Raw genomic sequence first — 12593 nt, 5'->3', positions numbered from 1 at the left:
TAGAAAACAAATGGAGATAAAACTAACTCAAAGATCGATTGTTCGTCCCCTGCAGGTGTAGCCGTGGCGTGGCGTCTGAGGTTTGATTACACGCCATCAAAACACGAGTTCTATATCTAGGACCACATAGTGTCGAGTCAAACTGAGACATGTAAGACAAAAAGTCGACTGATGACACTCATCTCAATATGAAGTTGATCAGATAAAGCCCTGGGACAAATTGGAAGTCAATAAAAATGTGGAATATGGCCAAAATAGCCACTAAGAAGTACAAAATGGCGGAGCTTCCTGTTGCGTTTTCATAATGCCTTGAGACCTTTTTGTTTGTCTGAGTCCATGATACACCTGGGCTCTGATTTTTGTGGTCAGTCAGGAAACCTAGGAGCTGCACGTTCAGGGCGCTGTTGAGCCATTTGCCACGCCCATTTTAAAATTACTCAGAATACGTAAATTATCACCACTTTCTAATTTTCTGCAAAGTTTGGTAAGAAGTTGAGCATGTTGAAGCCTCAAAAAGCCAATTCATTGGGGTCACTATAATAAGAATAATCCTTACAATTTCAAGAGGGCCTCCCACCGTCGGTGCTCGGGCCCTAATGATAATTATAATATATATTTTTAGCACCTTTCATACAAGAAATGCAGCTAAACTAAACATGACAGCTACAACAACAGCCATCATGTTTAGTAAGAAAGAGTCAAACGCAGGTGTTGCTCAATATTTTCAATCTCACCTCGTCGTTTCCTCTTTGAGCTTCAACGGATTTTCAGCGTAAAACTTGACACCAAAATAAAAAATGTACGGTGGCCCCACTGAAACAAAGCAATCAGAAAAAAATATATATATATCTTTATTTTATCAAATTATGAAGTTGTTTTATAACACTGCACCTAAAGTTATTAAAGTATTAATGATTCAAACTTATTTTTTATATAATATAAAAACTGACTGAGGCCTCGATGTCGTGAGAGAGTTTTCAAAGGATCCAACCAGCGCTGAAAAAAACATGTTGACATTAAACTGAATAAAGTCAAAAAAGGAATAAGGACAATAACACTGATGCTAATGCTAATGCTAATATTCAGACTTCATGTTTTCTCACCGTCTGTTGTTTGTTGTCACAGAATCTCAAACCGAAGAATTTGACTTCCACGACGTTCAGGTGAGAAAACACACGCTGCAAGATGGTCGCCGCCTTCGAAGATTTCTGATTTAAAAGAAACGTTTTACATCAGGGTTTAAACGACGAGAGAGATGAGCAATATTTAAAAGTATAATATATTACAGTTTAAGTTCTCACTCACCTTTATGCCTTGTTCTGTCATCAGCGTGATCTTCGAATCATCCAATAGGAGGACTTCTCCATAAAATTCCACAGATTACCAAACAGGCCATCTTCAGATACAAAGTGGTCTTGTAAGGCTAGAATCTAATCAGAATGAAGGTTATAAATTTAAACAGTTTAACATCCATTTACTTTTAAAGTGAAAAGCTGCCAAAGGCTTGTAGATGCTTGAATCAAATGTCACTGACTCTCTCTCTCTTTTTCTCTCCTTCTTTCTCTAATCATTTCCCTCCTTTTGTTTTTCTCTTCTCTTCTTTTCCTTCGTCTTCCTGTTTCTCTCTTCTTGCTCTGTTGTCGTGTTGCCATGGTGACAAGGCTTCACTCATGGCGTCACATTTATAAAACGTAGTCGTACTCGACACAGGTGAGTTGTGTCGCACCTGAGCTGTGATGAAGTCTTTCCACGTCGTCAGGTCGAAGTTCATCGAGACACAGGAAGTCTGTCAGACGTCGCAGCGAGATGACGGCCTGATTAAAAACACAGGAAGTATTATTCACCTTTTAATCATTTAATAGAAGGTTTTCTATCAACTTAACAAATAAAATCTGACATCACTTGTTTGAGGTTTACGATTTCTCATGGCTCAGCATTTTAATTATGATACTGATACAAAGATTCAAAGAGACAAAGACTCTCTGACCTGCATGGTCGTGTTCATGGCGAAGGGAAGTTGACTCAGAGGACTTTTCAGGATGTTGATGAGTGCGACAGAAACAAAGATCTTCTGAGCATCAAGAACGTTTCGCTCATCGAACAAAAGGTAGGCCAAACTCAGAGAGAGCGATCTGAGGGGGGGAATTAGACAGTGACCAACTCAGTGGATAAAAAGTATCACTGGACACAGATGTGGGAGCAGATGTTCAGTCAGATGTTGGACAGACGCTGAACTCTGTACAGATGTTCAGGCAGATGTGCGACGCACCAGGAAGGAGGAGGAGTTGAACGAAGCCAGAGAGACGGAGTAGAGGATCTGAGATTTCTTCAGGGCGTTGAGTTCCCCGTCTCTCAGGACGCCGACTCGTCGCAGGAACGCTTCCTCCCACGAATAGAACTTGAGGATCTTGACGCCGCTCAGGATCTCACTCATCAGTTTGATCCGACCGTCCATGAACTTCATCTGAAGCTCCTGACGGACGAGGATCAGAGAATAAAACTACAAAACAATCACAAACATTTGATCTGAAGAGGAAAAGGTTTTCTCACCTGAAGTTTGCTTCTCATTTTAGCCAAAACTCCGTTAAGAGGAAAAATCAGGATGACGGCAGTGATCCCAGCGAGAGCCGGAGGACCGAGCAGCTGTCAATCAATCAATCAATCAATCAATCAATCAATCAATCAATCAATGATGATGATAATGATGTGTTTACCTTTATTATGTTTGTTTGTCAAGATGTGTTTGTCTTCAAATTTATAATGTTGTCTTTTTATATTGATGATGTTTGTGTTTATGATGTTGCGTTTATGATGTTTGTGTTTTATGATGTTACCTGCTACCCAGAGATAGAAGCACAGTGCGATTTCGATGGGTGCGATCCAGACACTGTTGAAATAAACGACAACGTCCATCAGCTTCTGAGCGTCGGCGGAAACCAGATTAATAATTTCTCCCAAAGTGACTCGTCTCCGAGCAGCGCTGCTCATCACCAGACTCTGAAGATTCAAAGACAAAGAACTTTAGTAACAACTTTACTCGTCGCAAAAAAGTGTCTTTGTGTTTTCAAAATAAAAGTTTTAAATGCGAACACAAATTAAAATTAAAAGTAAACAGAGAACGAGTAATTTATAAAAACTAAGTAAGATAAATTCAATTTAGTTTGGGGTTAGGGTCTATGTGTTGTCTGTCTCCTACCTGTCTGTCTGTCTGTCTTCGCCTGTCTGTCTGTCTCTCACCTGTCTGTCTGTCCGTCTCTTACCTGTCTGTCTGTCTGTTGCACATGTCTGTCTGTGTCTGTCTGTCTGTCTGTCTGTCATCTGTCTCACCTGTCTGTCTGTCAAGTCTTGCCTGTCTGTCTGTCTGTTGCCTGTCTGTCCTGTCTGTCTTAAGCCTGTCTGTCTGTCTCTCTCACTGTCTGTCTGTCTCTTACCTGTCTGTCTGTCTGTCTTCGCCTGTCTGTCTGTCTCTTACCTGTCTGTCTGTCTGCATCATTTACACTGTCTATCTGTCTGTCTTCACCTGTCCTGTTTAGTCTCTTACCCTGTCTGTCTGTCCGTCTCTTACCTGTCTTGTCTGTCTGTCACCAATTTGCCTGTCTGTCTGTCTGTCTTCACCTGTCTTACCTTCTGTGAAGCCAAAGTGCGATCACGGCTCGTTTTCAGTCTCATTCAAACGATGAAGCAGTAGATCATGCTCTACTGATGATGGAGGCGGACTGGGAACAAACAGCAAGGAAGAACAGCGTGCAAACAGGAAACCTTTCCACGTCGCGTCTGTCCGCATGAAGACCAGCGACAACTATAAACAACAATGACAATATAAAAAGTCAACAACACCAGCAATAAACAACATCTCACCTCATCTCATCCGTGTTTATCTCGTAGATTAAAAACCGCGTGTTTGTTTGATTGATAAGTAACTGCGTGTTATTTCAGTTTGATCACGTTGTTCGATGTGACTGCAGCTAAACTGACCAGCAGGTGTTGCTGTTTCTCACCATGTCAACACCACATTAGACTGAAGGCGTCTGGCTCACCTAGTTAGCGTCACCTCTGGACTCACTGAGCACCTGTGGCTGCCGAGCGAACATGAAGGCGTCGTGGAGGACATGAGTGTACCACACAGGAAGTAGGGCCAGCTCCGCCCAGAGCACGTATGAGGAAGAGGCTGTAGCTCCGCCCCTTCCTCTTCTCCTTCAACAGGTGAGTTTTTTCTGTTGGTCCAGTAAAACCAACCAACCGGGACCAGAATGGACCAGAAGCTCCAGGTTCTTCTCTGCAGAACAAATCAAAATGTGACGGCGATAAAGGACAGTAGAGGACAGTAAAAAGCAGCTCAACAGCTGCAGGGGCGCCACCTTCAGGCCGCTGACAACATATCTAATATTCTTCCATTTCCTGTTCCAACATCTATTTCAAAGTAAAAGCTTTCCAGAAGCCATCCGGGCTTCCAGTTTGGAAACGTCACAAGAAACTTGGTTTTTATCACCAGAGATCAGCCTCAGGTCTGTGACATCAACTGACATCACTAAAAATGTATCGTATAAGCGTGAAGTTCGTACTGCAGCTGTTTCCTGTTCTGAGTCCAGAACTTCTCCAAGTCTGTCATGATCCTTATTGATGAGTCCTGTTCTACTTGGTGGACAGATCTGCAGCCTGGGGAAGCGTGACACAAGACCAGCAAACTGACAGAAAGGCAGAAACAACAACACCTGTTGAAAAGGTATTAGTAGATAATATTTAAAAAATTCTTACTTTGATTTTCAGCTTGAAGTCATGAAAATAAAAGTGATGAGTGTTGTGGGTTAGTTTGGGGTTTAAGACTTAGAAGAGTTCTGAGGGGGAAGTTAGTGGAATTGGGTTGAGTTGAGGGTTAAGTTAAGGGTTAAGGGTTAAAGGGTTTTAGAGGTTAAGGTTGAGTGATGATGTTCGTACCTGCTGATCCAGAAGAAGAAAAACTTTGAAAGAAACGAGGCGTCATCCTCTGGACATTGGTTCCTATGAGAGAAGGTTACAGTCAGATTTAACCAGCTATCCACCAACTATCTAACTATGATTGCTGAAACCACCGTTGCTGCATATTTAACACGACACATTGGCTTGGAACATGCATGTATGTATGCTGGAGCGCGTGTGTATGCGTCAGGGCGTGTCCGTCGATCTGAAGCAGCGAAGCAGAGTTCGATGAAGTTGGATAAAACAGATGAAGGCTGTGATGAAGCAGCATCTGAGAAAACTCCTAGGCAGCAGAGCAGAGTCAAGGTCAGAAGGCTTCATCATCATATTCATGTTCGTCATCATCATCATCATAACTTCAATTTTTCATTTCACGTGAACTGTTGTCTAAGAAGCGATGAACTTGAGTTCACGTGATAATTTAGACACAGAACGTCACATTCCACACGTCAAGGACACGGACTCCCTCCATCTGTCATCATGTGATTTGATTTGTGTGTCAATCAAAGACGGAAACAAGGAACCAACAGAAGTTCAGAGAAGGTTGAAAAAATAAAACACGTAACAGAGACACTGCTGCCACTGCCCATGAGCAAGACATTGACCTCAGAGCTGAACCTGCACCGTCAGGTCATCAAAACATCCTCCAGCCTTTTATTATGAAAGAGTTCCTACTGTCCTAATGATCCTGAACCCGATCAGATCCGAATCAAATGCTGAACCACATCCCTACAACTGACTGGTTGGATTCATCGACTTGTTCCTTGAGTCAGAGACCAGGACAGGGACCAGAACTGGGACCGGGGCCACAGCTCCTCTAAACCACCACAGTCCGATCCCCATCATCTGACTCAGTTCACCTGCTGGTCTTTATCTGACCCTCACCGGTCCACGAGGATCCACATCCTGAACATATCACTTCCTTATAAACCACAGAGTAGATACGTCTGATCGATCGCTGATACCTGATCAATAATCTGCTCGATGTTGACCTTCAGAGGAAAGATGGAGCAAAGAACCAGAAGTGTCCAGAAAGAGAGAGGATAGCCGGAGGAGCGGCAGTATACATCCTCTCGAAGCCTGGATTCTGTAGCTGGAGGTGCAGGGCGAATCAAACATTGAGCCCGATCAATCGATCGGCCAGTTAATCAATGCCCCACAGCCCTGATAGCCAGTACATGCATGAAGGAGTCATGACGTACCAGAGTGAGGCTCCGAATCAGTGGACCCAGCAGGATCAGCAGGTGGTTCTGGATCTCATCGTTCTTCTTCACCACAAAGTAAAACATCTCCAGAAGACCAAAGGAGGCCAGACTGAAACCGAGGAGCTGCAACATGGCCCACAAAGACCCAGGTTACAAAGACCCAGTTTACAAGAAGACCCGGTTACAAGGGCCAGTTTGCAGGGCCAGACACAAGGGCCAAGATTTACAAAGACCAGTCTAAAGACCCAGGTTACAAAGACCCAGTTTAGCCCACAATGACCCAGGTTAGCCCACAGACCGGGTGCAGCCCCCAAAGACCAGGTTGACCCACAAAAGACAGATTTAGCCCACAGACACAAAGTCCTTTCCTAGTTTTCTTACCGTCTTGCTGCAGCAGAGTTTGGACAGCGGGATGACGCCTCGGTGGGGGCGGAGCTGCAGGTAGAGCAGGTAAAGAGGAGAACAGGTCCACAGGTAAACACAGGGGAACCACACCAGAGCCGTGTGCTGAAAACACTGGGTCAGGTCTGGTTTGGAGGTGTACCAGGTCAGGTTCCAGTCCTGAATCCACAAAACACAACGATGATATGTCACCGATCCTAAGATTCACTCAGACACAGGAAGGTGAGGATTTCTCCGGCTGTGTCTGACCTCAGGTCAGACGTTAATGTTCAGACACTGAACATCTGAAAATGTTCAAATTAAACTTCATGTGGTCCAATCAGATGGTTCATATCAATAAATCAATGATTTTAAAGTAGATATTTTATTCAAATATTTTCCATCATCAGTTTTTCAGGTTGAATCTGATATTTTACATAATTACATTAAACTTGATTAAATGTAAACTCCACCCAGAGCGGATCCAGACCCTCCTGCACAGCTCCTCTAATTTCTCCTTCTTCACTCCTCCTCTCGCCTCCTTCTTCTACAAAGTTTTACCAAATTTAAACAAACTAAACCCTGCTAACAGAGAGGGCACGTGTCACAGATCTCTCTGTCTCTCTCTCTCTCTCTCTCTCTCTCTCTCTCTCTCTCTCTCTCTCTCTCACTGCGCTCTCTGTCTCTGTCTCTCTCTCTCTCTCTCTCTGTCTCCCTCTCTCTCTCTCTCTCTCTCTCTCTCTCTCTCTCTCTCTCTCTCTGTCTCTCTCTCTCTCTCTCTCTCTCTCCTCTCTTTCTCTCTCCGTCTCTCTGTCTCTCTCTCTCTCTCTCTCTCTCTCTCTCTCATGCATCTTAAATATAATGTAATTCAATTTGAACATGATATATTGTAAATTTACGATATAATGTATTGTATTAATTTTTAAATAATATACTGTAACATATATGAATAATGTTTATTTTCTTATTGTAAATGTAATTTCAGACATGAAAACAGTTTTCATATAAAAGAGGGGAAACAAACTACAGAACCATAAATAGAACAACAGTGTGAGAACATTCATCTTCAACTGGGGCGATTGTTTCCTGTGTCCTTGAGACAGACTTGAGTAAATCTATTCAGCTCATCTGTGAATCTAAGTGAACGTTTGTACCAAATCTGAAATAATAATAATCTGCCGCTCTGTCTCTAAATCACACTCTGTCTCTAAATTCAACACGAGTCTGTGAATCGTGTTGAATTTAAACATGAAGCAGCTTCGCTGATGAGCTGTGACATCAGAGAACAGTTCGTCCTGAAGACTTTCACAGTCATCAGATTGTTGATGTGTTAGTTTAATTCATAATTAAGTACTGACACATTAGTATAACTCATATCAATATTATTTGTGTTTCATCAGTCTGAAAATCAAAACACAAAAGAATCCATTCACATGTTTGTTTCTTTAGATTTATATACTGTTAATAAATGTACTGCACAATGTTAATAAATATATGAACACAGATATAAACAGTCAATACTGCAGTCAGTACACACTGAAATAATTTAATGATACTGAGGAAAATGACAATAAAACCTTTTTTTTTACAGAAGCATATTACATATTTTATAATTAAGAAAAACAGATGATTCGTCACTGGAAACCAACTGGCAGCAGCTCAGGGACCGGTGGGTGATTGGCAGACGGTGCCTGTTGTCTTGGTGACAGGAAGAGGAGGAACGAGCTCCGGCTCTGAACTAAAACAGGAAAGAAGATCATTAATCACTTATTGGTAGCAGCATCATGATCGAGACCTTGGCCAGCACCTGCAGGAAGTCTGACGCTGAAGCACAGCGACGATGTCGCCGCCTCCTCGGAGATTGACGTGCTCTGATTGGCTCTCCGGACACTCTGAAGGACACAAGGTTCCATAATTACTTCCTTCTTTCTTTTTGCTCTTCCCCTCTTTTCCTCACTCTATCCTTACCTCACTTCCATATAAGGTATTTCCTCTGTCTGCCTGTTGAGGTGAGTGTTGGGATCCACCAGCTGTTTCCTGTTCACGCTCACGCACACACACACACACACACACACACACACACACACACACACACACACAATGTAAATTTCATGTGCAGTTCTGCAGAGTTTCCTGTAGAAATTAAAGTCGTTCTTGTCCTGAACACCAGATCCTCAAATCATTCTTGGGAGCCAAAGTAGCTTAGCTTAGCATCCTGAGCAAAAATGTCCCCATAAACACACATAAACACACACCCACACTTACTGGTTGTTGCCATATGAGGACATCAGGACTCTGTCTACAAAGAGAGAGAGACATTAGCATTGGCATTAACTCGTTGTATCATTTAGTAAAATAATAGACTTAGAAGTGGCTAGTAGGCTCCCATTGTGAAATCTGTCACGTCTGGCCCGGCTCAGTGGAGGCAGGTGTCTGGTTACCATGGTGACCACTCACTGGAAACAGGAAGTGATTTTATTACCGATTCTTTCTCCTTTTGACTCGTTGTTACTCATCACACATGCGTCTCTGATTCCATAAGCTGCTTACATTGTTTGCCACGGGAACGAGACCTGAAAAATTTGAGATGTTTTAACGACTTGGTTTTCTGAAACAAACGCTACAAAATTAAAACATTATAATAATACAAATTAGCCACGCCCATCACCTCCTCCTCCTCTGTCTGATTGGCTTCAGTCACCATCCAGACTTAAATAATTGTAATCACAGAGGAAAGATGCCAATCATTTTCTTTCTCTCTTTTTCTTATTCTTTCCTTCAGTCTTTCTTTCTCACCACTGACGTCTCCCTCCATCTGGATCTTCTTTGGTGTTTGCGGGAAACTTTGGGTTGAACAGGCCCCTGGAGCCAGATTACATTCCCACAGTAATCAGATTACATCCATAGAATAATAAAATAACGTTCACACATTAAGCATCTTATTTTTTATGGGATGTTTATAGTAACAATAATATATTGAGTCTTTGTTTTCAGTCTAAGGATAATTTTTTTAAATTACAATTACAAGTTATTAATAATAATAATCATAATAATAATAATAATAATATCATAACCAATGAGTTGCAACTTGCACATTTAATTTTATCGTTTGATGTTTTACCTCACAAGGCCGCTGTTTTCCCATGGTGCAAAGGGTTTACCAACCTCCTCCTTGGCTCCGCCCTCTGACCTGGACTCAGTCTGACTGCGGCTGCAGGGGAGGAGTTTAAAAACACGGACGTCAAGTGAGAAGCAGTTCATCTCCAATGAGCCAATCACAACACGGTCACATGATCACATGACATCGTGCTCTTTCACCTGTGAACAGCAGGTGGTGCTGTCTGTGTCATCACTGGCTCTGCTCACACTCCTGGTGATTGGCTGGAAGAGAGGAAAGGCGGGCAAAATGGTAAAAAGCCCTTTTATTAAAAACAATACTAGAGGCATGCTGCAGGTCCACTGCACTTGGAAAAACACGAATCAAACCGGTGTCACGAAGGCAGACCTCAAGCAGATCTTTAGTTGTCTGATCGGCGGACGCTGGTTTGTTAAACGCCCTTGACGTTCAGCGAGAAAGCCAAGAGTGGCGAGCGAGCAATGCTACTGAAAAAGAGAGAGAGAACAGAAGGTTTTGAATAAAGGTTTGATTGATGTTAATGTAAATAAGAACAACAATAAAGAGATGTATCAGATATATTTCTAAAGATTACAAAAGAAAAACGAAGTAAAAATTTAGTATATAAGAAAGAATGATTATTTTCACTTTATTAAAAAAAGTCATTAAAATAAATCAGTTGTGTGTTTTTACCTGTTGTGTCTCAGTCTGTGTGTCGAGTGATTTGACTCTGACATCCTGAGGAAAGACAATTAATATGTTACTGTCCGTGAGTGAGTGTGTGTCTGTGTGTGTCTGTGTGTGTGGTTTCATATTTGTCACCTGGAAAAACGTGATGCTCTTTGCTCATCTCTGAGCGTTATAATCAGTTCATCAGTGTATGAAAAACGACTTCTCTGAACCCTGTAACACTGTACTTGCATACATACGCCACATAACGCACTTGCGCCAGCACATGCATGCATGCATACGCACACACACACACACTACCACCACTACCATGTTTCTTTATTTAGGTTTGTTAGAATTGTCTCCATGTGTATGTGAACTAATAAGTTCCGGTGAAGTTTATATAAGTTTATTAATGACTTGCAAACTCTTTCCAGCATCCGATATGATCATGACATCATCAAACAGCTACAAAGTAGTATGACTAGCATTATACAAGCATTAGCATTAGATAACCAATAAGAATGCGTTTTTCAGCGACTCTGAGCTGCAAGCGTTTTGTTTTTAAATGAAGTTTGTTGATTAGCTTTTACTGAAAAAATTACGCAGCAGTCATGATCACAGCACAAAAAACACCCTGATATTGATTCATTCACGTTATTAACAATAACAATAACAGTGAATTAAATCCGACGTATCGTAGTGTTGATCAAAGATGTTCGTGAGGTCTCACTCCTACCAGAAATATTTTCCCACCAGCACTTTATTCTTATAGATGACCACGCCCCCTGGAGTTGGACCCAGGAAGTACTCCGACTGGTTCTCGTCCTGGAAAAGCAAGTTGAAGTTGAGTCCAAACTAAATCAAGAACTTTATGACATTTTATCACAGAACAATGCGGCAACTCTTGATATTTATTGTTCATTCATCGTCATATGACAGTGTTTATTGAATAGCGTAGATTATTGATTACTGTGTTATTGAAGTTTGCATTTGTCAAATTCTGACCTGATGTTTAAGAACATGATGTAAAATAAATGTGTATCTATGGATGGAATTGATTGATAAACATTCTACATCGATTAACATAAATTGATGAACATGTATTTAAAGAGTTGTTTTGTTCTGTATTGATTATTAATAAGTTATTTATTATAAGCCTTTGACAGTCATTTAGATTCTGCAGAGATGATCATTTAACGATCTGTTATTAATCTGTGATAATTGATGATTTATTATGGATGATTAATTACTGATAAGTGATGATTGATCTTACGTAGGCATTGAACAGAGGGCTCCGTGCATGGCCGAGGCTGGAGACAGGAGACAGTTAGGCCTGAGGACAGGGAGCTACACCGCTTTGCACAATGAGACAGAGAGAGAGAGACATGTTCGTCTTCTTCAAGTTTGTAACGCTGTTTATTTTGAAAGGTTATTTCTGTATTTCCTGTCTACCTGAGTGACTTGTAGATTATTTGCACTTCCTGGTTTTCACCTAAATCCAACTCCTCTGCCCCACCGACGTCACCTCGATCAGCTGACGTGAAAATAAAATTCTAAAATAAATAGTTGAACTATAATTTACCTAAACTCATTGTTGTTAAAGTATGAAATAAAAATATTTGAAAATGTACAAATATAGACTTTGCTCAGATCAGTGATTAATTGATTGGTGCTGAAGGTGATTCATATTTAAAGGTGGGACGACCTGCAGCATCAGAGCAGAGGCGGAGGTTTGAGGTGGGCCCGGGGCACGCGGAGCGAGCCTCGACGGACGTCTGGCCAAGCTGAAGGTAAAACTGACGCCTGACAGAGAAAAACACTTTGAAAAGAATTTATCGACAAGAAAAAACAGACAAAATAATAATAATAACTAAGGAGCTGCGTTGCGCCCGGCACTAGCGGAATGACTCATGCATTTTGAAGCCTGCTTGCAGTTAGTGAAGCGATCTTAGCCAGCGCATGTTCATCAAAGTATAAAACATATACTTCCTGTCGCTTGATAGGTGGCTGTGACGATGAGTCAATAAGTTAAGACACCCTTACCTTTGTAGGCATATTTAGGCTCAAAAGCCAAATCATTTGGGGTTAGAATAATAATAATAATAAGAAAGAGCCAACATTAATAGTCTAAATTAATATGTTGTAAATTTAGATATTATTTATAAATCATTATTATAGTAATTGTTAAGAACAGACTAACTCTACAATTTCACATTTATGCAGGTGACAGTATTGTACTGTTGTTGTACTGATTAGGCTGCGGA

Source organism: Hippoglossus stenolepis, chromosome 18, assembly GCF_022539355.2.
Source record: "Hippoglossus stenolepis isolate QCI-W04-F060 chromosome 18, HSTE1.2, whole genome shotgun sequence".
Taxonomy (NCBI): domain Eukaryota; kingdom Metazoa; phylum Chordata; class Actinopteri; order Pleuronectiformes; family Pleuronectidae; genus Hippoglossus; species Hippoglossus stenolepis.
Note: the sequence above shows the minus strand (reverse complement) of the source record.